The 27,132-nt window shown below is 42.7% G+C and overlaps 1 long non-coding RNA gene across 1 annotated transcript; it reads left to right on the forward strand.

Annotated features, from left to right (window-relative positions):
- Positions 1 to 5,888: 5,888 nt before the first annotated feature.
- LOC123629773 lies at positions 5,889 to 22,774 on the forward strand. The gene is made up of 3 exons (XR_006732234.1): positions 5,889 to 6,044; positions 20,494 to 20,733; positions 22,602 to 22,774. It is a non-coding gene; the product is annotated as an uncharacterized LOC123629773 (long non-coding RNA).
- Positions 22,775 to 27,132: the final 4,358 nt, after the last annotated feature.

Here is a 27,132-nt window from a genome sequence, read left to right on the forward strand (position 1 = left end):
CCAACCCATGGCGATAGTGCAGTCAGGGAGGGATTGAACCCGAACCACAGACAGGAATGACCAGCGCTGGTGCGGCCAGGGGCGTGATACTGTTTCATACAAGCTTCAGGATTTGGAGGATGCTTTCCATTAGTTCTTTTGTCCCAGTCCCCGGAGTAGAGGTGTCGATTATAACACTCTATAGAATTAAGTTTATGTATAGAAGGACCTATTCACATTTGTGTGAAATGAGAATTGTACAAATACAATTGAGGTGATAGCCAAGCTATAGGCAGAATATTGTGACAAGCTTTTGATGATCTGTCAACCTATTTTCATGATAGTAGTCCTCAGGACAGCTTTGCAGTCTGCAATTATTAAGGATTCCAAGGAGCTTTTGTTTTTATGGGTTATTTCTATTTGTATTCAACATACTATGAATTACAACAGAAATCTTTAAAATATTTATTAACTCACTTAAAAATAACTGTAGTAAACCTACTACATGCTAACACAAATAACATCACTTTCTGAAAAATAACTATGTTTTCCAAAATAGGTTAGTGAGAAAAGTGGTATTGTTTTACAGTTTTGTAAATCTCTTTAATGTCTGGCTTAATAGAAGACAGATGGATTCTAATATGATGTCTGTATTCAATCTGTCTCAATTTGGGTTTTTTTGTTGTTGTTTGAAGTAAATGAGGAAAATTCAGATTCACTAAGATATACAGTTGAAAAATGAAGAAGCATTTTAATCATCTTTTCAAATAATTCTGGATATTCATTCTTCTTTAATGCTACACCAAAACTCAACAAGTGGTAGTTTCTTAAACCTTATAATTGCAATGTGGAATATGAAACCATGTCAGTTACTTTTTCATACTGTGTTATATCAAAATCCATTTGTCTATTTTGCACTTTAAATGGATCTTTAACTTGTGGATGAATTTATAATATCATGTGTTATTAGTCATTTGGAAAATACTGGTTCACTGATTTATGCAGATCTTCCAAATAATATAATTCGCTGTATAGTATCTAAAACCATATTAATTTAAATGATCATAGTCTTATTAGAAAGACTAAGTATCAGGGAAACTGTCCAGCTCATGGTGGCAGACATAAGTTTTCTAAATTCTAATTTTTTACTTGAAAGCTCAAACTTCTAATTGAAAATAAATATTGTGGGTTGTTTACCTTGAAGTGAAAGGCTCATTTTATTCATTTGTAAAAATCTGTCTGCCAAATATCCAAGTCTGAATAACCATAGTTTGTCTGTCGGTTGTTCTTGCAAGTAAAAATATGTTTCATAAAAAAACTAGTTTAGCTCATAGCTCATAAAACACACAAGTATTTTGGTTCAGAACAAACACTATACTTTAGTATGTAGCAGAAGAGCTTCATTTGTGCTTCCCATTTTGCCACAGGGACTTTTTAAATTATTTTTATTTTTATTTTTTTAGAGACAGGGTCTCGCTCTGTCACCCAGGCTGGAGTGCAGTGGGACAATCATGACTCACTGTAACCTTGAGCTCCTGGACTGACGGGATCCTCCTGTTTCAACCTCCCAGAGTGGCTAGGACTACAGGTGCATGCCACCATGTCTGGCTAATTAATTTTTTTTAGAGATGGAGTCTTGCTATGTTGCCCAGGTTGCTCTTGAACTCCTGGCCTCCAATAATCCTCCCATCTCCTCCTCCCAAAATCCTGGGATTATAAGCCACAATGTCCAGCACCACACATAGTCAAGGGTTGAAATTTCATAAAATGAATAATTTTTTACTGCTTCATTAAAGACATTCTTAAGTGGAACCGACATTTCTGACAATAAAATATACAGTTATTTCTAGGACTGTTTGATGCCACTGCCTTGATCATGCTAAGGTGCTAGCAGTTTCACCTATCATTGCTTTTGTATCATTAGTGCAAATTCAACACAGTAAAGGAAGGCAAATTAATGTCTTAGATCAATATGAAAATGGCTTTGGCCTTGCAGATCTCCCTTGAAAGGATCTCAGGAGCCTTTAGGGGTCTACAGATCCCACTTAGAGGACTACTGCCTTAAGACATAGGCTTGCATCAGGAGTTCTCCTAAGTAGACTTAAATTATACTCTCAATTTTATAATTGTTTTGGACTTTTTTTCCCAGTTTACTGAATATTTATGAATTTCATAATTTAAAAGTAAATTCAGATATAAGTAAATAAATATCTTCCAAACACTTTAATGTGTTATGCTACCCAATACTCACAAAACATCTGTAAGTCAGCTATAATTTGTTCCATTTTTATATTTGAAAAAAAAAAACCCTGATGTTCAGAGAGGTTTTGTCCCACAGCAAATAATTGTCAGAGTCTAGAATTAAATACAAGTCTGTCTGGCTAAATAATGCATGCTCTGTCTAATATGGCATGTTGCCCAAATCTCTCAGGACTCACTGAAAATACTTACATAACTAAAAATATAAATATGCACAATGCCATTGGTTTTACTATGGGCATATCTTTTTTGAGAAGACAGGGTATATTGATATTTGCAAATTGTGATGTTCAAAACACAGGTATTTTCTGGAACTTTCATAAGAATATCCTTCACAGGGTCTGCAGAACTTTTTGACAGATTCATGTCTGTCATTATTTGGCTGGATGTATTAATGACAAGTCACTTTAACGTCATTAGGACTCAGTTTCTTCCTAATGGCAATTTTACACCTACAACATAGACTACAATTGCTTGGGTCAAGATCACAGAGACGTTTTGTGAAGAGGCGCAATCGCTTTTCAGTCTGGTTGTCTTCATGTGTCTTCCACAGTTTGCCCCGGTCATCAGTGTTGTCTTCCCTTGGCTCCATCAACCCTGCTCCTTCCTCTGTGGTCTTCACCTTTTTCTTTTGCAGGGTCCTCTTCCTCTACCCATGCCTAAAACATCAGTGTTCTGCCACATTCCATCCTAAGTCTTCTCTTCCCGCCTGCCCTCCTCCTCTCCCTGGCTCTGCAAAACCCCTGCCTGCTGATGACTGCTGTGTATCCCTGCGGCTTGGACCTCCTCTCCTGGGAACTCCGCTTCTGGCTGTCCGCACGCAGCTGTACTCCGATGTCACATAGGCACCCCTTCCACAAGTCTGAAGTAGAACTCGTTCGTTCCTCCTGAAACCGCGCCCTCCGTGTGCTGTCTGTCTTGGCTAACGGGCACCACCAGCTGCCCTGTCGCCCCAGCCAGAACACTGGGAGTGAGTCTCGACTGCGCCGCCTCGCCATCAGCCTCTCTATCCAGTCCATCACTGAGGCATGTCTATTCTGTTTGCTAGATCTCTCGAGCCGTCCCGACCTCCCACATGGCGTTTCTGCTGTCCTGGTTCAGACCTAATATTTTCCTCTGGAAATAACCTTCTCCCTGTGCTCTCTCTCCTGTTCGTCTGGCACCATGATGCCGGAGGAAACATTCTAAAACACATTATGTGATGACACGTAAGAACCTTAAGATCTGTCCTTGCTTAAGACCTTCAGTAGTTGTCCAGCCACTCACCACCTTCAGGAAAGTTCTGGCTCTTCAGGCCAGCAGAACCCGGCGGACCCTGGCCCTGCTCACGTCACCCGCCACCCAGCCACACCTGACTTCTTCCTTCCTGGGACACACTGAGCACTCCGACACTTTCCTAATCCCTTCTCTTGCTTCTCTCTGGTTCTGGAATGCCCGTCCCCTCCGCCATCCCCGTTTGCTGCCCCGTCGTCAGAAGCTGCCCGAGGATCCCTGCCGAGAACAGCTGGGAAGGACCAGGCACGAACATTTATATAGTGCTGATCACATTTTCATCTGTGCCTCTGTCCCTTCACCAGGCTGTGAGTTCCTCAAAGGTGGCACCGTGTCTTACCCCTAAACCTCCGCAGCTCGGACACCCCCGGCCCACTGGGAACTTAGTGTGTGTTCCCGAAGGCCCGAAGCCCGGGCGTACGTCGCCAGGGCAAGCAGCGCCTTCTCCAGAGAGGAGACTTGTCTCCCGAGCTGAGATGCAGGGGTCCCTTTTCCCACCTCACTGTCGTCTCATCTGCAGAAGTCAAGCTTGCCCAGTGACCTGGAATGTTCCTTGTAAAGGTTAAGCATCCTGTGGCGTCCACAAAACGATTTCCTGCCATGTAAGCGGTTTATAAATCTCACCCGGGAGCCGCACTGGGCGGCCCGTTACCGGGTCGTTCCTAGCGTCCTCTCGGCAAGGCCGGTTTTCATCTTCTTTGTCCTCATTGCACCGTGGCGTGAGAAGGGGCCAGCGCTTTCAATGCCGACGCCCTATTTCAAATGTCACGTATGCTTAGAACTTCCAGCTCTACACACTAGAGTCTGGAAACCAGGTTTGCGGGAAACTAGGTTCGCGGTTGGGAGAATGAGATCACTGACCCGCTGGGCACCCCGCGCCCGTCCTCCTGCCCAGGCCAGGTTGCTAATCAGGTAACTTCTTATCTTCTTATCCTAATTGCCTACTCAGTCCCAATGGCCGCGCGCACTCCGCTGGGTCTCAATTGCTCAAAGGGCTGCCGAGTTTGCGGCGGGGAGGCTGGGCCGGCGGGCGGCGCGGAAAGCGCTCCCACCCCGACCTCCGGCCGCCTGGACGGGACGCGGCTCGCCACTCCGCCCCCAGACCACCCCGGTCGCCCTGACACTGCCATGGCCCTGCGCTGTCTCCCGGGCTTTGCAGCTTCGCTGCCGCGGCGCCTCCCTCATCCTCCCCGCCTGGCGGCAGGGAGCAGGGACGGCGTGTGTCCCCGCCAAGCTGCCCGCGGGGGTCGCGTGTGGGGAGCGCTGGTCGCTGGGCGGGGTGTGCGACTGTGTGTGAGAGAGAGAGAGGTGTGTGTGTGAGGTGTGTGTCACAGAAGTGTATGTGTGAGAGGTGTGTATGTGACAGAGGTATGTGTGAGAGAAATGTGTGAGAGGTGTGTGTGTGTGAGAATGTGTGAGAGAGACTGTGTGTGAGGTTGTGTGTGAGGTGTGTGTGAGTTGTGTGCCTGAGAGGTGTGTGTCACAGAGAAGTTGCATGTGTGAGAGAGAGGTGTGTGTGAGAGGAGTATGTGCGCGTGTGTGTGTGTGAGAGAGGACTGTGAGAGAGAGGAGTGTGTGTGTGAGAAGAGTATGTGCGCTGTGTGTGTGAGAGGAGTGTGTGTGAGGAGTGTGTGTGAGAGAGGAGTGTGCGCGCGCGTGTGTGTGTGTGAGAGAGAGGAGTGAGAGAGAGAGGAGTGTGAGAGAGGAGTGTGTGTGTGAGAGAGGAGTGTGAGAGGTGTGCACGCGTGTGTGAGAGGAGTGTGTGTGTGAGAGAGGAGTGTGAGAGGTGTGCACGCGTGTGTGAGAGGAGTGTGTGTGTGAGAAGAGTATGTGCGCTGTGTGTGTGTGAGAGGAGTGTGTGTGAGGAGTGTGTGTGAGAGAGGAGTGTGCGCGCGCGCGTGTGTGTGTGTGAGAGAGGAGTGTGAGAGAGAGGAGTGTGTGCATATGTGTGTGAGAGAGAGAGGAGTGTGAGAGGAGTGAGAGAGAGAGGAGTGTGCGAGCGCGCTGGCGCGCAGCGGGAGAGGGAAGGAGGGATGGGGGGAGGCGGCGGGCAGCGGAGGGAGGGGCGGGCGGTGGCGGCGGGGCGGGAGCGGCTGTGGCTGGGAGGGGACAGCTCCGGGCTCAGCGGTGACACTCGGAGCGAACACACACTCCCCGCTCGGAGCCGCCAGACAGCGGAGCGAACCGAGCCGCGCGCCGGCATCGTCCCGCCGCCCGGCGCCCGCACGCCCCCCGCCTTTTCAAAGGCCCTCCCGCCGCTCCCAGCTCCGCCCGGGACTCCCCGGCCCGCGCGGCTCCCGGCTTCGCTTCGCGGCCACTTCGGCGGCCGCCCGCCGCGCGCCCTCGCCCGCCTTTGAAGTTTGCTGAGCCGGCGGCAAAGTTGGGACGCTTCCGCCGACGGAATTTTTCGCTTCTCCCCGCTCCGCCCCCGCCCTCCGGTCGCCCGGTTCCCGGACGCCGGCGCCGGGCTGCTCGCGCCGCACCTCGGGGCGGCCGCTCTCCGCCTCCCCCGGGAGGCCGGACGGATCTCTGAGGTGAGCGGCGAGAGCAGGCAGAGCCCGACGCCCGAGCGGCAGCGCCGGCGCAGGGGCGCTCGCTCGCGGGCTCCCGCGGGCCCGATTCGGAAGCGCCGGCGGGGCTCCCAAGGGCGCCGGCTCCCGGGAGCTGCGGGCAGCGGGGTGCGGGGCGGGTTTCCCTCGGGTTCCAGGCTGCCCCCGTGGCGGGGCGGCCCCGAGAAACGCTAGGCGGCGGACGGACGTCGCGCTGGCGGGGAAGGCGCGGGGACCGGGACCCGGGGTGCGGCGGGGTCCGGGAAGCCGCGGAGCCTTCACCCCGCGCAGGCCCGCCCGCCGGGAGCGCCGTGCCCCCTCTCCAGGCCCGCGCCCCTCCGGCCCGCGGGAAGGTCTGCGGGGCCGGGGTGTGCGGGGCGGCTGCGGGGGGCGAAGGGCGCGAGGTCGGGGCGGCGTCGTCAGAGAAACTTCCCCGGGCGGAGCGGGGGGCCTGGGGCCGGCTGGTACTTCGCTCCGAGGGCAAAGCCGCCCCCGGTGGGACCCTCCCGCCGCAGCCGGGCGCCTCGGCGTCGCGGCCTCGGCCGTCCGTGCGCGGGTCGGGGCGCGCCGGCCGCGCCACCTTCCCTCCCGGCTGCTACACGCGGGGCCGCGCCCGCGACTCCGGGTCCCAGCTGTTTCCTTGGGGCCCGTCGCGAGCTGCCCGAGGTGGGGGGCGATGTCGTCTGCTCGTGCGCCCTTCCTGCCCGCACCCGGCCCCAGCAGGGGCGAGCGTCCTGCAGCGTCCCGCACCGCCCCGCACCGGCCCGCCCGCTGGCGCCGAGCTGCCCCTGCGGGGTGCTGCCCACCCTGGCTGCGGGCACGAGTGCCTCCCGGAAGCCGAGACCTGGAGCGGGAAATGAACCCGAGCAAACGTCTGTCTGTGTGTGTCTTTTGCAGAGTTTTTAGCAACTTCGTGGGGTTGATGGATTTGTTCGCTGCTTGTCTGACGGTCCCGCTGGATGGCAGGGACAATCTGCGTTTGCATTTAGTTGATCTCGGCAGACACGCGGCTCTCTCCTCCCCCCCCCCCCCCGTACCCTCCGCCTCCTCCTCCTCCTCCTCCTCCTCCTCCTCCCCCTCCTCCTCCTCCCCTCCCCCTCCTCCCTCTCCCCTCCCCTCCCCCTCCTCCCTCTCCCCTCCCCTCCCCCTCCTCCCTCTCCCCCCTCCTCCCTCTCCCCCCCTCCTCCACCTCCTCCCTCTCCCCCCTCCTCCCCCTTTCCCTCCCCCCCCCCCCCGTCCCGTCCCCTGAGCGCCCAGGACGGGGGAGTCGTCAGTGCAAATAAATGGGGCCTGCTCCGCTCTCCACCCCTGCAGACAAGCAGAGCCCTCCCAGGGGTCCCAGAAGGGGAGAGAAAACCTCCTTCCCAAGGGGGCGGTTGCTGAGGGTTTGGTGGGATCCAACTGCTCTGTTATCCCGGAAGAAGTGATGGATGGACGCTATGTGTATGGAGCAGAGGGTAGCGAGGGCGATCGGCATTTATTATCATTCATTACTGTTTATTGAAAGTGATAATAAGGCCCTAACCCTCGCTGAGGACTCGTGTTTATACTTGATTGCATGTCAGTCTCTTATTACAGTGGTTTCAGAAAGTGAAAACGCCAAAACGGCATTAATTCCTCACAGTCCTTCTGCATATGGGATTAATCAAATGTCAGAAAGATACTGTCATTTTATCAGACTTTTAATCCGTGAACTTTTAGAAGGTTGTACTCTTTATGAAATGTCATTTGCCTCAGTCTGTCTGCTTAAAGTTTAAAAATCTTGGCAACATAATTAATTATGGTCCCAATACCCATTTTCAATCTAAACCTGTATTCAGGATTATATTAAAATACCCCTTATTCTTCAAAAGTGACTCTTACGAGTTTAAATTCCTGGAGGGGGTAAGGGGACAACTGGGAACAAGGGGCCAAGAAGTTAGAGAAATTAGGACTATTTCAGATTTCTCTTAAAAATCCTTTACTTCTTCCTTTAAGGAAAGAAATTTCGAGTCCCTTCTCTGCACAGTTCTTAACTTCGGTGAATGTCCTTAATCTTTACCACACGCTTGAAACATAACAGCTTGCAGCCTTGCCTGCATCATTGTTTTCATTTGTGTGTCAGGACATTTTATTCGTTAAACCTGTATGTCAAAGACTCAGGCTCAGCATGGCAGTAACACTCTGTTTTAATTAGTAAGTATCATAAAAAAGAAGCTAGAACTCTGTAATAGGACTAAATTGCTATGAATTATGTGTGGTTTAAATTACGCATTCATTTTAGCAGAAATCAAGCCACGAATATAAAACATCTTTTAATCACTTGCAGATACAGCTTTTATCTCTTAAGATGTTAACAAAATATATAATTGGAAAGTACTCTTCTAAGAGTAAGGGAAGCCCCTACCCTCAGTTTATTTGTCCTGGGTCTGTTTGACGTTCATGTGATAAAGTATGAATGTTAAAGACTCAAAACTGATGTCACAGCCTTTGCACTGTTGTGCAGAGGCTATGGTGCGTTGGAAGCAGCCACAGTGGGTTGGTCCTCAGATAACTTAATGCAAAGACTTTTTAACAGCTCAGAGTGCTAACCACTATACGATCCCGGCAAGAGGCTTTTTCAATTGGCTTTATGAACCTTGGCGATTCAGATTTCAGTTTTCTCTCTTGGACTCACCAAAGAGACTCTCTGGTAGGGGGAAAAATATGTTCTAAAACTCTAATAAACTATTTGAAATGAACGGGGGTGTAGAAATAAAGTGTATCTGTTGTTATCTTTGTGTATTTATTTCTATAGCAGTTCTATTCAGACTGTCCAGAGGTCAGAATTTTTATTTTAAAACTGAGTGTTTTTCTTGCTGTTGTTAGAACATATTACTTTGATATGATGGATGAGCAGATACTGGAAATGGAATGATTGCACCTGAATTATCAGAAAGCCTGGGAGCAGTGTGTGAATTGCACATAATACGTGCTGATTAAAACGATTTTAATCTCCCTTCCTGAGTTTCTTTGTGATGAGGAGGTTGATACCTGTGACCAACCAGTGCTCGCTCCCACTTTTTCTGCTCGGTCTTCTTGTCAGCCCTAGCCTGGGGGAGCCAGGGGCCCACAGCAGCAGCTCACAGATTGAACCCTGCCACAGTCAGTCGCCATGAGCTACTGATTAGGAAGAAAGTATATCCCGTAGTCATCTGTGGGTCAAAGGCAAGCATAACCAACAAAAATAATCCAGCTAATTCATTTGACCTTGAAATAATAGCTAGACCTTATAAATGTTTATTTGGAAGGATTATTCTGAAGAACATAATTTATTCTTCCCCTGTTGGTTCACAGCCATTTAGTAGAAGCCACAGCATAACTGAATAATAAATAGTAAACCACACCAGATGTTTGCTTTGAAAGCTGATTTTATTTTAAATTTTTATTTTTTTAAAATTAGTTTGTGTTTTATTTTTAATTTGTGTACAGTAAAATTCATTCTTCATGGTGTAGGTTCTGTGAATTTTGACAAATGGGAAGAATGACGTGTCCACCATCATAGTTATGCTATGGAATAATTCTGTCACTCCAAAAATTCTCTCACACTATGCCTCTTTGATGTCATCCTCTTCCCTTAACCTAATTCCTGGTAACTACTGATCTATGTTCCTTTCTAATAGTTTTGCCTTGAAAACTGGTTTTAAAATCAAAGTCCTTCGGTATCTACTAAATACTCCTTTTAAAAATACTTTGCATTTCGTGCCTTGAAGTTAGGATAAATTCTGCTTTATTTTTCCGTTATATTACAAGAGCAAAATTAAATGACATCTAGGATGCATGCCGTCACGCTTCCATGTTTATTTCCACCTAGGAAGAACAGTACATACTTCATTGTCATTAAAAACAATAACAGAGTATGACATGGAAAAATAAAAATGCTAATATTTTATTGTATCATATAGTGGTATGTTGACTATAAATTCAGTTATATATTTGGGAAAAACCACAGCATTTCAGTTTGAGTCTGCGTTTGCTTGGATGCATGTATTCCCTGTATTTCTTGAAACTTCTGAGATGACACCCGGCATTTGCTGTTCCATAGCCTATGAGTGCCCCAGCCAGTGCTAAAAGCAGGATTCTTGGCTGCCTACTTCCTAAACACATAACCCAAAGATTTAATATCCACACCTTTTTTTCCTTTTGGTATTTTACTAAAAACTGCACACCAACAAATACATGAATTTTAGTCCTTTAAAATATTTGGAAAACATAAAGTATATCTTATTAATCCCCTCCCAAAAAAAAAATGAGTTGCTTGTTTTACATTTTAAAAATTAAGGATAGAGAATTTGATCAATGTGGAGTAAAAAGCCAGCTAGCAATATGTTTCTGTAGATTTTTCCTCTTGGAATGAAGAGACAGATTTGACCACAGAACAGCTGGGTATTGGGTCCTATTACAATGTCAATTTTTTTCGAGGAACTTATTGAGTTAAATTTGATTTAAATTTCACTTTGAAGTCCAGAGACCTCATGTTTATAAGAAAAGTATAGAAACTTCCAAGATTACATGTCATTATTCCTTCAATAATTTCCGGATGCTTTGGAAGCTGATTTATTTTAGTAAATTAGTGAATGAGTCTTGGTTTTCATTTGTTAATTTTTTCCTGTAGCAAATTTGAACATGACACATACTTAATGTTTCCTATAGTTCTCTGAAGTATTTTTAGTTTCACTTATGAAAACTGAAATGAATCTAAAAAAATATGGATGGAGGTAGTAGTATAAATATATAGTTAATTTACCAAATGTCTCTTTTAATTCTTCTTTTGAAATAACTTGTTCCCTTTTCATAGTTGTGAGAAAATAACATTTTTAGAAATAATGGGGTTATATAAAGTTTGGAAGGAACTTGATAAAAACATGATTATGGATGATTAGAAGTCAGCTCATTTGAGCGGAACTCTTAGACACTCTCTTGGCAGGATGGAGACGTTTAAATGTAACAACCAAATTACAAAAATGGAGTTAACAACATCCATGCATTTCTAATGGGAATGATTTCAGCCGATACCACAAATAGTGGTGACCAGCTGAAATAAATGGAGACTGTACAAGTTTCTGTCGATGTTTCTTCCCTCTAAGAGAATATCAAGGTAAACACCCTCTTCTTCCAGCTGTGTGCTCAGAGAACATATATTCCAAATTGGACTATACTCAAATGTGTGTTTTATCAACAACTAAAAATCACCATAACTATATCTTCTTTTCTGAAACAATGTCCTTATATATACAGATGTACATAAAATATGAGATTGAAATTTAATGTTTTTGAAAATAAGCAGTAAAATCTGAACTCATAATTAGAAATACCTGTAAGGTGTGATATCTTGTTTTTGAAATCACCATGACTATTTTTACAAATTATAATATAGGAACTATGAACAAGTTAGTATATGCAACACAGACAATACTGTATCCAGACAGTTGGTAAACAAAATGAGGGGGTGGCATTGTGGTACTTTCTTGAAAATATTGATATTGTGTTTAAGAGAGAAAAGCTAGTGTAAAAGGGCCTGAGTTGTTTTGGATTGCTTTCTTCAATTTAGATGCTATGGTGTTAGGTGCCTACTGGAATGTAGATGGTTACAATTTACAGCACATTGTAGTGAAAAGTAAACCATAGTAATCCATATACAACTTGGAGACGGCTTTGATGACTGAGTTTAATTCATATATATGCTAAGCTTGTAGGCATTGCCAAGTGGAACATTATGCATTTTATCCAGTGATGAAATACATTTCTTGTTAAATTATCTGTCATATAAAAAAAACCCACACAAACATAAACATACTTGATCCATTTGAGTAATTTTGTTAAAAATACATTAGAAAACATATAAGTACCTTTTTATGCATAACACTAGCATATATATATCATGATGTAGATCTAAATATCATGTGTATGTTGATAGTCCTCAAGGTTATAATTTCATATTAAATTACAGCATTCCTAAAATTCATTGATACGGTCAAAAGCTTCAAATTTGGACTGATTCACAAGTAATTGGATCCTGTAATTGAAGAGGCATTTGTTGCCAACAGGGTAACAGAGTTTGCTAGCTAGAACACCTGGCAAACTGGAAAAGGACAGCAATTGTTTATCTCTTTGCTTCCCTGAGTCTCTGATATTGTTACTTCTATTGGGTGATCTGTCGAAGTTTGTGAAAATGTGCTATGAAAATACATTACTTTTTTATGGAAAAATAAATCTACCTCCAAATGGAGACAAAACTGTGCCCCTCTAATTAATGATCGCAGTAGCAAGATTCACCATACTAGCAGATGAAGTAACAGGTGGGTCACAGGAGAGATGGCCTGGGAGATACCAGGGAAGCCACCCTGCCCCCAGATGTTACCTGGGCCTCTCAGGGTACTAAAAGACTACCTGAAAAATAATTTTTCCTTTACTTTTAAAGTAATTTTTTTATTGTCCCCTATAAATATGAAAATAGCCCTGCCATGGGAAATGGATAAACTGATATCAGCTAATGTATTACCAAGATATGTTAATAGCTAGATAAAGCCAGATAGGAATGAGGCCAGCTTAGACAAAATTTTAGAGAGGGGTGATATATCTATATATGTGTGTATGTATGTCTGTGTATACATATATTTATATCCTCTAGGCTCTACTGTTTTGGACAGTCTACCTTTAGTATATACCTGCTCTTTATTCTCTTCCCCTGATAATTCTCAGTTTGTTATAAAAGTATTAAGTTACGTCCTGGGTCAGCTTCATGGGCCACTCTTAGAGGGACCTGGGGCTTGGCTGAATGCTCCAGTGTCACCATCTTGAAATTCCTAATTTTTGAACAAGAGGTCTTGCCCTGGGCCCCACAAATTATGTAACCCATGCTCATTATGCCGTGGTGTGAATCAAAGATTTAAAATTCTGATGTCCGGGAAATAGAAAGTGCATTTGAGATTAACTTTGCAAGGTTAGGCCCAGTGAATATTTGCATTTAAAAACTTGTCTTTTAAGGACGATACAATGAAAGATACGAGATACTCTTTTAATTTTGTGGTGGAAGTTTCCCGTTGCCTCTGAAGTCACACGGAGTAGGTATCCAGCTTCTGAGAGCACCGGCCTGGTAAAGCAAAGGCCTCTGAAAGGGAGTGTCCTCTTTGTTTCATTGCGGTGGACAAGATGCCCCATTATAGTGTAAGAAGGAAATAGCAGATCTATTAATATTTATATTCACTTTTATGTATAAATAATGAAATTAAGTTTTATGACTATTAATAATAAACAAATTAACAAAGGCACAGTCTTACTCAGCATATCAGATGGTCGTGGAACAACAAAAAATGGAAATGGTGACAGCTTCTCTGAAGTAAAAATGATGACATTCTGCTGGGCGTGATGGCACGTGCCTATAGACCCCATCACTTGGGAGGCTGGAGCAGGAGAATTGCTTGAGCCCAGCAGTTCGAGGCTGTGTTGCTTTATGATCGCAACTGTGAATAGCCACTGTACTGCAGCCTGGGGAACATGGCAAGGTCCCATCTCGAAAAAATAAAGTAGTAATAATAATAATAATAGTGACATTCTTATTAGCCCTGTTCACAAAACACCACTGATATTAACTTGAAAAAAATTTGAAATGTACAATGTCATCCACTATAGTTATGATACTCATCCCAGTATAGATTGCCTTTAAGTATTTTATACATTACACATTAATATATATATATATTTAAATCACAGTTCTAAGAGGTTTGAAGACCACGGTGTAGACAATACATTATAGAATGAGAGGTCTTGAAAGGAGTTGAGCAGGAAGCTGAAAAATTTCCCACATAAACTAGTCACTGTTGTCGGGAGTATTCTTAGTTATTTGTATAAGCATTTCATAATTCCTCTGTTATCAATAGATATTATATGCCGTTATGTTCTGAAAATTTCAGTATTCTGATAGTTTAAAAAATACTTCCCAACACTTTTCATGAATATCATCGTATTAGTCCATTTTGCGTTGACATAAAGGAATACCTGAGGCTGGGTAATTTATAAAGAGAAGAGATTTATTGGGCTCATGCTTCTGTGGGCTGTACAAGAAGCATTGCATCAGCAGCTGCTTCTGGTGGGGGCTTCAGGGAGCTTCCCGTCAAGCTGGAAGGTGAGGGGGAGCAGGTGTGTCACATGGCAAGAGATGAGCAAGAGAGGGAGGAGGAGGTGCCAGGCTCCACACAACCTGCTCTCTCGGGAATTAATAAAGGGAGACCTTACTCATTATTGCAGGAGGGCACCGGGCCACTCCTGAGGGGATCGGCACAGGACCCAGGCACCCCCCATCGGGCCCCACATCCAACGCAGGGATCACATTTCATCGTGAGATTTGGAGGAGCCAAACATCCAAACCATATCAGTTGTGTTACATTTTAAAGTTTTTCTTTAAAATTTTATTGCTTTTCAGTTAAGTTAGTTATTAACCGATGTTACAGTTGTTTCTGTGCTTTGAATTTTACAACAGAAATGGAAATGACTATTTATTAATAATAGTATAACTTTATATAACCCTTGGTTGTTATAGGCCTTCCACATCCATCATTTTCCTTAATCCTCAGAGCAACCCAGTGAGGAAGATACTGTATCCTCTTACGCCTGAGAAACCTGACACTCCATTTTAGTGAAGAGACTTATCTAAACTTGCAGAAACTTTTTAAATAAAGTCATAAGTTTTTGGTTTCAGAAGCAAAACTGATGAAAATTTCTAAAAATTTTAAGTTGAGATTAATTGCCAAATTCATTCGCATGGACCCAATTTGCTTAGAATGTTTTTGCAATTTAATGATTCGGAGTATCATTTATTAAGCCTGCATCCACGAGACCATAATTCTAGGCTTCCTGTGCACTGTTTGTTTTTGGTAATAGTTAGCTAATAGAGAATTTTTAGGGGAAACCATTAAACTTTTCCACTTTCAAATCATTATTTAAGGTGCAGCAGAAACAACTTCTCTTTGAGAGTAAAAACACTCTAGTTCTAAATGGCGCTAAGGGCTACCAGTGATAAACAGATAAATAACGCCTAACATCTGTCCTTCCAGAAGGTTAGTTTTTTTTAATAGGGAAATCATGGAAAGTATAATAGAGTTTCCATCTCAGAATGTGTGTAGGTTCTGATGTAAACCTCCCCTGGCCTTCCCACACCCCCAGCCACCATTCGCACAAATTCTGCTCCAATCGTAAAAGGCAAGCTCGATTATCAGTTTGCTTTCTTAAGCCTACTTATAGCTGTGAGACTATCTCTTGAAATCAAATCCCTTTTCCTTTCTTTAGCCTTCTTCATTAGTCCGACTGACCAGCCATTCAAATCTGGGTGTTAAAATGTTCTAGGATGTGCTATGTGTTGAGTTTGAGCTGTCTTTCTTTCTGCATACACATGTAATAGAGCCTTTGCCATACCTTGGAGACAAGTTATCTGATAAAAGAAAAAATAAAAACATTTTCTTCAGTAAGTAGAGCCTAATAAGAAAATTGGTGATTAAAAAAGTAAGTTATAAGTTTATTAGAGACCCATAACCCATGATATTTAAACATACTCCAATTACGTATGGCAGCTGTATCACTGAAAAATCAATAAGTCACAGAATCCCTTTTGAAAATTAGTAATAATTAGTGGTAATTCACCTATACAGTTATTACATTATTCCATTAATTATGTGGCATTCTTGAGAGGTAAGAGGTGAAATTAGATCAGCCTAAGATTTTTAAAATGGATTATTTCAAAATATTGAATGAAACTGTATGTTTCAGTGAAATAATGAGAGCTATCATAGACATATATATGAGGATATATTCTATTCTGAAAGCTTAAAGCCCTTTGAAATATAAGAAAAAATAAGTTCAGACCGTAAAAGTATTTATACACCCATATTAATACTCCAGCCACCAAATTCAATCTGTAATTTAAAAAGAAAATCTGTACATTTAAAGTTCATTCACACATTTACAAAGCAGTGACAACAACCAGGCAGTTTTGAAACCTCTTTTTCTCTTGGCAGCAGCCTCTATTTTGTGTAATGACCACGGAACATTGTGGACCCCAAGCTGCAGCTTTTTCCTTAGCGCTTCCTTTAAAAAAAAAACAAAACAAACCACACCTAACTGTATATCTTACTTCCTTGCGGGGAGAAGGATGACATAATTGTGGGTCTGAATTCCCACACCAGGTCAGTATTTGTGGTTTGTCATCTCTGTAATTGCTGTAGGTTTATATGCTTGTATCATTTCATCATAATTTGCTATAAACGCATTATTAGAAATGACTGTGGGGTCTGTCTTCAGCGTCTGCCTTTTGAAAGTGTCCTTTTCTTTAATCATCTCTTAATCCAGAGATAATAATGCAGAACAACCCAGGAACTGATGTTGATCCTCCGTGCGTTAATCTCAACACGTGCCTCTGAAATCCTTGGCTAGATCTAGTGCCTGAGGAGCCTGAGCAGGCTCACCTTTGAACCAGTTCTAATCTAGTTTTGTTTATTAAACAACATTGATGTCCTCAGATACAGTGTAGCAAAGCTAAAAAATATTAAGAGTTTACTGTTGTTGATGTGATTGTTTTTAAAAATCCAACACTGTGGCCTTTCCTTTGTTCTTCTTTCTAGTCAGTCTCTACTTGAATAGGGTCCTAACCTCTTACCTTAGAGGTTAGGTGAATAAAGATAGAATAATCTGATGCTGGAACTCCTTCTATCTCCATTTGAAGAGCAAGTCGAAACATGTCTTTTGCTGTTGAATAAAATTTTGCAACCAGTTTGAGAAACTGGCCTACACCATTTAAAGATAAATAGAACCTTTTTAGTTTTAAAAGAGTACTCACATCATTATTTCATTTAATCTTATAACAATCCTGGGAATAATTGTCTCCATTTTGTAGATGAGGTAATTGAGATTGAAAGAGATTAAAAGACTCACTCAAAGTACAAAAGCAGATAATGTGATAATGGTTTGGTTAGGACTTCTTCAACTCAGATCTTTTTACTCTAAGTGATCTTTTTTTGTTTTGCTTTGGCAGCCTTTTAACTGTACCAAAATTTGAATGAATGATTGAATGAATGAATGAATGAAAAAATAAAAATTGCATGATAGTGGAGGATGGAAGAGTGAAGAGCAGACCAAAAATTAAATTCAGGTGTTGGCAAGAACGTTCGGTCGTGAATTGACAGGAAACTAAGATGTGGGAAGAGCTCACCTGAGACCCTGAGACACATGAGCTAGGAGAGAATGAGAGGGAATAAAAAGGGAAGTGATGTGTTAACTATGCTTTCTGCTGGGTTCTCCAAATTACTAGATTGTTAGGAACCAGTGTCCTTGGAGAATATTATCTAATCTTTCCAAAGATGTGTCTTGGTTTGTTTTTTTTTGGGGGGGGGGGTGGTGCTTAGATAAGAGGGCTGGTAGAATAAATACATATTTGAATTTTAAATTATTTCTTTTTGCTAAAACATAACAACTACATACTTGTGTACCTTCTTTTTTCTTCTTTTTTTTTTCTAGAAATAAGAATATTTCTAGGGCATGGAAAGGGTTTAACTATTTTAACTATTTAAGATCCCTGGTATATCTACTCACTCATCTATCTGTGGATCATATTACCTTCATTATAGTTATTTTTAAATTACTACTTTGGTTACGTCATGTGCTTTGGCACTGGAGGCCACCACAAATTCTCTGTGGTGATAGACAGGCTTTAGTGCTGACACATCAAAAAAACTGCTTGGAGAAGGTGAAGCTTGAGAACCATCAGCTATTTGGGAAAATATGGGATTAGGCCCATGGAGTGAAGCATCACTTTTTTAATCTGTGGTATTTGTTATTCTGTGGTAGTAACGAATGGTTTCTTCTTGATAATATTTTATTTATTAGTGTTTTTCCAAACTCCGCTAAGTACACGAGTGGTCCACTGGTCCGTTACTGGGCTTTAAGAGAAACACGAACTACTCAGAGAGAATGGACTTCTCTTTTATGTAAATAAGGTAGAGAAAAGAGATCACTGTGAAATAACGTGGCCATAATAATAGTTCTCTTAAAAAAAGGAAGAAAGGATATGGACAGTCTCTATTTCATCCACTCCTCTCCCTAAATAGATGTCTAAAATATTAAATATTAAACCTTGGTAATGAATGAAAATTAGAGATCAGAATGTTTGAACAACCAAAGTGCTGGAGGTGAATATCATAGTGCTGCCACTATCAGGTGATAGGTCTTAGTATTTGGGGAGTTTGAAAATAAAAATACATGAGAATACTAGGGTTGGAAGCGACAAAGCCGTATAACCCGGCTACTCAAAGTGCAGTCCATGAACTGTCGGGTCCGCATCTCCCAGGCGCTTGTCAGAAAGGGACCATTTTCAAGACCCCGCCCCCCAGACCCATTGAACAAGAACCTGCATTTTGATGGGAAAACTGGGTAATTCGTATGCACACTAAGGGTTGAGAAGCACTATTCTATACCATGCCTGCTCTCAGATCAGAATGTATCCCAGCCAGGTCAAAATTTACACGTTTTCAGAGGAAAGAGGCCCTCCTGAGTAATGCACTGTATTTATCCTTACCAGGACATTTTTGTATTCTTAAGGACGGAAAAGAGGCTTCCTTATACCGTATGTCAGACTGCTTTGCTCTCTGCTAGTAGCTTCTTGAAAGCAGTATAATTCAGCAACTATTTATCTGGCGCCTACTTTATGCTAGGAGACTAAAAACAGCTGCGCAGGTGATCTAAAGATAGGTGAAGGGTAATTTCTGCTCCTAAACTTATGTCATGTAAGCCTCATGGAGATCTTTTCTGTAGGGACGAGAAAAAATATATTTAAAAAAAATATAATTCAAATAAGATAAAGTACCATAAGAAACAAAGTCTCAAGTTTCACCAGAGGACTCTGATTCCACGTTATCGGCCTCCGGGGCTTCCAGGGGACTGGCAATAGGCACTTGATAAACACCAGTTGACTTCCTGACAGTGTACAGGGAGAGCTCAGATAACATATCGTCTAAGTAAACACCCCCCTGCCACAATCCTGTTAAGACTCTCCCCGGAGATTTTATAGCACTCTTTTTTTTTGTTTGTCACTCTGGACAGTCAGGAAGCATCCTTCCTCTGCCGGGACACCTCCTGCTTTTCAAACTCCTTCCTTCGGGGTCTGTGCCTTGCTGAGCTCAGTCTCCTTCCCTCGAAAGCCATGCTGGGCCAGATCTCTGATACGTCTCTCATCTGACAATGGGCCTCCAAGCCTCTGCCGTCCTCCCTGAGCTTAGCACTGGCCGGTTGTCCCTCACGGAATGCCACTGGCAGGCCACAGTGAGCCAGTGCCTGTGTCCTCATCCCTGCGGCTTGGCAGTGTGTCCCTCTTGACGGCTGATGGTGGCAGTTAACCCACAGGTGAGGCAGCTTCCCGGGTGTGAAGCCTGGGAGGACCTTGCCCTTCCCCTCTCTCTTTCCTCAGTGTCCTCAACTGTGAAACATCCCCACTGGCTCTGGGTGGCTCACTTTTCATCTGAGTCTCTGCTGAAATGTTGCTTCCTCGGAGAGGCCATCTTTGACCACTCGGCCCAGAAGGGCTCCTTCTCCCCCCACCCACCCTGTCTCCGTAATTCCCTTCCGGCCTCTCAGCCAGTGTTGTTTTCCTTACAGTGCTCACTGCTCTCTGGAATCAGCATATTAATTGCATTTCCTTGTTTGCTTGTGCATCATGTCTCTAACCCACGAGCACAGGCTCTGCAAGCTCACGATCGGCACACGTGTTGTTTGCTGGCCTGTCCGCAGCGGCTCGGGCAGTGCTGGCAGCAGTTGCCGTGTCAGCTGGGAGCTCTCCCATCCCGCCATGCTGACTCTTTGAAAAGTTTCTGTTGTCACTGCCTCCTTGGTGGTATCGCTGCTTATTACGTCACTAGAAACTAGGTTATAAAACATTTCTTTGATCCAGACTTTAGGGAGGGTGCAGCCCAGATGTTTAGCAGACAGAGCTGGCAGAACCACCAAAGCCGTTTTTAAAACCAGATTTGTCTTGAGAACAGGAATATCTTTGAGCTTGAATCATTTAAGTACCTTGTTTTGTTAATGTGGTAACTAGACCTAGAAAGACCTTTTGAATTTTTAAGATCCTTTGAGAAGGCAGTACGTATGATTCGAGATAGATAGATAGATGGAAAGTGTGTAAAAATTCAAGGTTGTTGCTGATGGACGAGTGAAAAGTTGGGTAGTGTTTTAGAAAATTTTTTTCCTGCTATAGTATTCTGTTTTTGGTTTTCAGTTTCATCCTTGCTGTCACTAACACACAAAATTAGTAATGATCTCAGGTCAGAAGACAGAGTGATTATTCAGTTTGGTCCATTAGTTCATCCGTATTTAACGAGCGCTTAACGTGTGTACTATAAAATGTATGAAGAGATTGTTGATTTTTCTCCTCTAGGGTGTGATACTTCCCAGCGTGGCTTCCATCCTAAGGATGCTGCCCGTCACTTCTTTTCTCCTCCAGCCCGCGTTTCTCGCCGGTCTGGTCCACTCTGTGAACTCACCGTCTGCATCTTCGTGGCCCAGGCCTGGGCAGCCCCCTGCAGTCCCGATTATTCCGTTGACTTTAGGATTGCTCCGCTGATGCTGTTGCTTCCCAAAAACGTGCCTGGAAGCCTAAGTTATATGACTTTGGCAGGTGTGTGTTTGTCGGAAGGCTCATGGGTTTTAATCATCTTATTTGGACACAGCTTATGAATATGTCCAGTCACGTATGCCAAATAGTAATACTTTCTTGTCAAATTTTCTTCATAACTTCTGTATGTCTCTCTTATGCTGTTTCCTTCTTACTTGCTATAAACTACCACTTTCCAGAACTAAAATAGGGCTTTGAACTTATTCCTCCTCCAGGTACTCTTGACAAATTAGTTGGCCTCTAATACTGTGCATTCTTGCATTTGAAATGTAAGTTTGAGGAAGCAGGTTTGGGGGGCAGGGATGCACTTACTGCCTTTTTCCAGTGTGTCCCACCAGCCCTCCCTGCGTCTGGCAAACCCCATGTCCCACCGTGACAATGGGAATCAGTACTTTTATTGTTCTAACCGACACATCTTACTACTTTCCACCTTGGCCTTCCTCCTCTGTGTTTCTCATCACATGGAGAGACCACCTTCCTCTTTGCTCCTCTGCTCCAACACCTTGTTAAGTATAATAACTAGTTTTTAAAAAGGCATCTAAAATGTCCCACTATTCGTAATTTATTTGATGCCACCTGGAAATTCTGCTTGACAAATTTTATTTCTCTCTGATTTCTTCCATTATGTTTTATCACTTTATTGTATGTGTGTTCCTGTAGTCAGTGTGTTATTTTTGATTCCTCTCTTTTCCTCGCTTTCTGCCGACAGCTCACCTGCATACTCTGGGCCGCCATCTGTAAAACACATCCCAGGGCTCTCCGTTGTCTTCCATCTTCTCTGCAAACTCCAAGCCACCACCATCTCTACCTTGCACAACTGCAGTAGCCATCATCTGATCTTTTTGCTTTTACAGAGATGAGGTTGTTTTTTATTTCTGCAGTTTCCCTGAAATCCATTTTCTACACCATGGACAACATGAATCGTATCGTGGCCCTGCTGGGATTCGAGGGCTTTCCATCACACTCAGAATATAATCCAGCCACCTTAATATGGTTGTAAGGCTCTGTGTGGTCTGCACTTTACCTTTCCCTCTCTCCCACTCTGTTCTCTGATGCCCTTTCCTTTTGTTAATACCCCAAGCTTAGTGCCACCCCAGGGCCTTTGCACCCACCATTTCTCTCCCCAGAATGCTCTTTGCCGTACGTTTGCTTCACTGGCTTCCTGTTGTCACTCAGATCTCAGCATAAATGTCATTTCCTCCAAGAAATCACACACGGTCTTTCACACAAGCCTATTTTAATTTTTGCATAGCTACCAGTCTACCAGTGTTTTCGTATTTGCATATCTGTTTATGTGTTGTCTCTCACTCCCACTAGAATGTCCCCCTCATGAGGTCATCGCTCTCCCCAGAAGAGTGCCTGGCGTGTAGCAGGGACTCATTACACAGACGTTGAAGGAAAAAATAATGAATGAGTGAATATACTGACATTATTGGATTCTGCTACCTGGATATATGTTTTGTCTTTATAAGCAGATTATAAATTGCTAAGATATTTATTCTGAGCCCTCATATCACCCACTTCAGTTTAAAGTATGGAGTCATTTCTCGGCAAACTGTTATTCTCTTGATTTTAGCTCTTTGGGCCATATTTAGCTCTTGGTATCCTAAGGAATCTGTGAAGTCGTTCAATTCTTGGCTACCATGACTATAAAAATCTAATTTATAGGTGTTACATACAGCGAGGACTCAGTATTTGTTTGTTGGCCATGGCAATTCATGTCTCGCCTTCCTGGGTGGCGTGTGCTGTTGCTAAATGCTGTGGCATCTGCTATGCTCCATCGTAGCTAGATTTCGGTAGAGAATGAGGTGTGCAGTTTGTAAACCGCTTTGGGGAACATTACACAGGAAGTCATTTACATTTTGTGGCAGGTCAACAGGAAATAAGGCTTAGTTGCCAAACTAAGAAAGCAACCAGGCATATTACTGTTCCCTGAGGAGCTTTCATTATTCCAGCAGTCATCAGTTTCTCCCAAGACAGTGGAAGTTATCCCAGCTACGTCACTTGTCACATGACATTTTGGTAGGAAGAAGGTATGCAGTATTTTGTGCCCATTTTTCTTTGCGTTATTTTCTACATTGTTTTTGATATCTTCTAATCACCTATCAGGTCCATTTTGGGAGATGTACTCCTTGCTTTAATATAGTGGGTCTAGCTTTCTGGATTAAAGACTGTTCCTATCTGTGGTGCATTTGTTTGGCCATTGCTATTATTCATCGTTCTTTTGGCAGGAGTGGTGGTGGGAGTCCAAGGTACTTACTTGAAAGTCTGATCCTCTTTCAAGCCATCTCCTTCTGTAGGCTTGGCCAGCCTTTGAAACAGGATGACCCCTGACCTCAGCCCTGTCGTGAACTATGCACCAGGAGGGTCAGGGGGAGTGGATGACAGAATGGAAAGTTTAACTCCTTGGCATGTTTTAATTTCACATTTTTTATATTAATTTAATTTCCTTCCAGAATGAAAGTTGGCAGCCATTTAGGGAAGTGCTGGAGAAGGCTGGAGTCATTGCAGTTGAAATGCATGTGGAAATCCCCAATCCACAGGTTATTGACATAATGAACTCGAAAACCCTTCCCAGTCATGCCATCACGTGCCGACAGCCTGCGTTTAGGGAGCGTTAGCACATGGGTTCTGTGCGTCAAGTGAGCTCTCCTTCGCTGGGCTGGGCGGAAGTCGGTATCTTTCCACTGCTTTCCACAGTTACCTGCAGAATGAGGGCTCACCTAGCGCGAGCCGGAAACCGCTCCTTAGGGCAGGCCAGGAGCCTTTACTTCTCCCTACTTTATTTCTCCCTTTTCAAATATGGAAAGATCAGACTACAGATATGCTATATTTCTCTCAAATTTTTTAACTGTATCAGAGAATTTTTGGATTTTTAAAAACATCCAACTAACTTCAGTCAACATTTTCATTGTTTGCAAAAGACGACAGAATAAAACCACTTTTGAGAATCCAGCTTTTTTTATTGCTGCATTTTTGCCTAGAGGGATTCTGTTTGTCCAAGCTGGCAAATGGTGGGCATTCCAAGGCAAAAGTGCACAGAGCCCTTGCTTGCTCACTGCTCAGGGACTCTCAATTTCGGCAAACACGGGGACCCCGCCTGCTACCAAAACTACATTCTTTTTCTTTGCAGTTAGATCAAATGCTTCAGAGTTATTATCAGATGTGGCATGGAAGATCCAAACAAAAACAAAACGCCCTCGAGTTTAAAATAGAAGTTCTAAAGACTAAATATTTGCACTTAAAAAGGAAAAGAAAGTAACAGAAATCTCTGTGGCAGACCATTCCTTGAAATTATTCTCACTAAATTATACTCATGCACTTTCCACTCTCTGTAATAAAACAGTGGATTTCATTTATTCCAGATGCATTTGCTTCAAGTAAATCAGAATTCCCATCCTTCTTTTTGGTCATCGTGAATTTATTTCAGTTTTGTGGCCTACACATGATCAGGCACATTGGATAGTTTTTAAGTGAATCTGAATGATACTATGGGTTCTTTTTTTAAATTGTATACTTTGTGTTGTATTTATACAGATGAATCTGATTTTAAGTTTTGTAATATGTACTGTCTGTAAGAGCTTTGACAAATATGCTCATGTTTCTGCAAGTGACTTACGGGACCTTGGTGGCTGGTGGTGGAGGGATGAGGGAATGTGCTTTGACGTGTTGTCACAGGTAGGCAGGACTGTTGGCTGCTGTCCTGAGGAGCCTCCAGTGCCGAGAAAGGGTCATAATGGCTTCATGTATGTCATACCTTCTATTCAGAGAGCCTTGCACAGCTATATGAAAACCCAAAGGAACCTTTTATTTACTAGATTTGCAAATCCCTTGCGCTGGTGAGCTAGCATAACTAAACAGCAGTCTATAAATATTAAAGACAAGCTTTCTAGTGGTTTGAAATGTTTCCTTACTCTTAAGACAGTTGTTATTCATGGTTAAATCCATTTAATATATTTTTAAGTAGTAAAAAATTAACCAGGCTTATTTACTTATTATCATTATTTATACGATTTCAAATAATAAATGTTTATGTTCTCTAAGTGAACCTGTGGTTTAACCAAGATTGGTAAATTGACTAGTTGATCGTATGTAATTGCAGATAAATTTTGCAAAATGACAGTGGGGCAACCACTGCAGGTATCCTGGGGCAAGTTTAATTGTCTTTTACATACACTGTGCTTCTTGTGGCCATCCTGGGTATTTAATTGATACAATGGCAAATTATTCAAGCTCCTTTTAATTTTTTGTTTTGCTTACCATTGGCGATTTTACGATTCACAAGCATTCCCACAGGTTTGTGGGAAAAGGCTACACCAGGTCAGTTTGACCATTTAGCTACACTAAAGGCTTCTCCATAGAATAAGAAGTTGAAACTGATGCTGAACATTATGTCTTTGAATTATTTCTACATTTTTAGTTATCCATCATTTGCTCGACTCCCTACTCCTTGCAGAACAACGCAGATGCTTTATATCTATTCACTGGCGTTTCTTTTAAAACCGAAGGATTTGAGGGGGAGAAGCAGCTCCCATCATCAAAGTCCTCAAATATTGAAAAGAAAACCGTTCTCCACATATGCATCTTAAGCTGTAGTGTTTATCTGCTTACCAGAGAAGGGGCAGCACACATTCTGTTTTTATACTGAAATGACTCTTCTTTGGGGACTACTACTCATTTACCTTTACTCCAGCATTAACTAATTGGATTCATAGTGTTTCTAAATATTTTGACCGAAAAAATATGTATGTCTATATACATATACTGTCTAAACTAATTATATTTATTTACTTTGCAGTACCCAAACCCATCTCTACCTTTGTAAGTAGAGAACACACTAATACTCTCTAATTATATTTCAGAAATAATTTTTCCATTTAATCTAGGACACATGGACATTCCAAAGAATAAAACTATCTCATGTCACCATAATCTATTTTGCAAAGATTGAGGTGTATCAAATCATTAGGTCATTTTTCTTTTCTCATTTCAGTTTTGGCAGGATCTGAGGGCATAAATATGAAGAAGGCTTTTGGCAACATGAACAATGTCCGAGTTTCAGTTTAGTGTCCATGTGCTTGATTCATCAGAACATTTCAATCGAAACAAAGTTAATCTCCTCAGTAATAGGATAACACCACCTAGTTTTTCTGGGTTGTGAATAATTGTGCAACCAAATTGATTGATCTGCATAGTAAATATATTTGGAATTACCCTAGCAACTTGCTACTAGTGTTTGAACTAGAGCCTCAATACTGCAAAGATGTAAGATTTCTTGCTGTACAGACACATTTCCTGCACTACCCACCAGATGGCCATGAAAAAAGAAGTAGTGCTGAAGGTGAAATTTGGATTAGTGTTATTTAATCTGAACATTAAATCTAAATATGCTCTGGATACCTGGAAATAGCAAAAAGAAATGAGAGGAAAAGTTATGCCATTAGAGGGCACTTTTGTAATCTTAGAGAGAAGTCTGTTCTTATAAACTGACTTAACTAAGACTTATGTTTAACAATGAATTTTCAGATGTTTATTTAAAGTGAGTAATTCTTAAACTAAATGTCTGAGAGAGAATATTTCATGGTAAGGGAAAAAAATCTATAAAATCTTAAAACTACGGTATAAACAATGTTTATGTAAAGGTTCAATTTTTGATCAGTGAATATAAGTTGTAAAAATATGCACAATGTATCTGCACAGTAGTTTTTTGATCAACTATATTCATTGCGTATTTTAAATACATCGTGTTAAAAAAATTCTGCCTGTAACCTCATCAAATTGAACAGATGATTAATGCTTCCTAATATCCAAGTTTTTCCCCAATAGTAGTTGAATGTTATTATTAATAGAGAACATCTTGAAAACCATAAAGTGACAATATAAATTCTTGCATTTGGGGGCCATGCTAATTTTAAACACTTTTCTGAAAAATACCTGTTTTGTCCATAATTGGTGTGGCAATTAAGATGGTTAAAACTGTTTCAGAAACAAAAAGTGGGACCTGACAGAATTTTAGTTGGGGAAATACGATCTTTTGATGAAACAAAAGATCAAATTGAGTCTGTTCTCTATTGGTGGTAGTTTAAATGAAAATGTCTACCTGAGCCAATAAAGTAGGCCAACCAGTAAAATATGAAAGGAAAAGCTTAGTGTCAAGAACTGTGAAGAGTTTGAGATTTTATTCCACTTGCAAGCTAGTAAATGCCTGCCATAGTTTCATGGATGCTGGAAGAACGAACGCGACTCTGAGCCTTACTACTGGGAGCTGTAGCGGTGGGCGCAGCACCATCATTCGCTGCACTGGCTCCCTGAGCCCCCACCCCCTGCCCAGCGCCCGTAGGATGATGCAGACAGGCCAGAGGGCACCAGCCCACGCAGGGGGGTTTGCTGCAGGAGAGAAGT

This window comes from Lemur catta, unplaced genomic scaffold (genome assembly GCF_020740605.2).
Source record: "Lemur catta isolate mLemCat1 unplaced genomic scaffold, mLemCat1.pri scaffold_41_ctg1, whole genome shotgun sequence".
In the NCBI taxonomy this organism is placed as follows: Eukaryota; Metazoa; Chordata; class Mammalia; order Primates; family Lemuridae; genus Lemur; species Lemur catta.